This window comes from Protobothrops mucrosquamatus, unplaced genomic scaffold (assembly GCF_001527695.2).
Source record: "Protobothrops mucrosquamatus isolate PMUCROS unplaced genomic scaffold, P.Mucros_1.0 scaffold1923, whole genome shotgun sequence".
Classification (NCBI taxonomy): domain Eukaryota; kingdom Metazoa; phylum Chordata; class Lepidosauria; order Squamata; family Viperidae; genus Protobothrops; species Protobothrops mucrosquamatus.
Genome location: NW_015388044.1, coordinates 114,843 through 115,277, shown reverse-complemented (window position 1 = coordinate 115,277; position 435 = coordinate 114,843). Strand labels below are relative to the sequence as shown.

Here is a 435-nt window from a genome sequence, read left to right as displayed (position 1 = left end):
CTCCCAGGTATGTTTGTTGCCTTGACTCTATAAAAAAATAGTAAAGGTAGGGTATAAATAGTATAAAATAAAAAATAAAATAATAAAACCTGTAAAGGTCTTCCCTACGCACCAGTCTTCTACAACAGGGGTGGGGAACAATGGCCCCTTTTATGACTTGTGGACTTCAACTCCCAGAATTCCTGAGCCAACTTTCCTCAGATGACTGAATGCTTTCTTTTCTGAAAAGAAGAGATTCCAACAGCTTGATATTCCAATTCACAGGCACACCCAAGTCAACTTTACAACACAAATTAATTAAAATATATTAAATATAATAAATAAATATCAATCAATTCATTAATGTTCAAATTATGGGGAAATTATCAGAGTTGTGTAGTGTGGTTGTTAAAAGGTATAAGACTGGTCCTAAGGACACAAAGGTCCTAGTCTACT

The 435-nt window shown here is 34.5% G+C and overlaps 1 protein-coding gene across 1 annotated transcript in view; it reads right to left on the bottom strand.

The window, feature by feature from the left end:
• The window catches only part of USP18 (ubiquitin specific peptidase 18), a 12,752-nt gene extending 12,648 nt beyond the window's left edge, over nucleotides 1-104 (bottom strand). The window contains exon 1 of the mRNA XM_015823585.2: nucleotides 90-104. The gene's annotated coding sequence lies outside the window, so the exon portion shown is untranslated. The remainder of the gene's footprint in view (nucleotides 1-89) is intronic.
• Nucleotides 105-435: the final 331 nt, after the last annotated feature.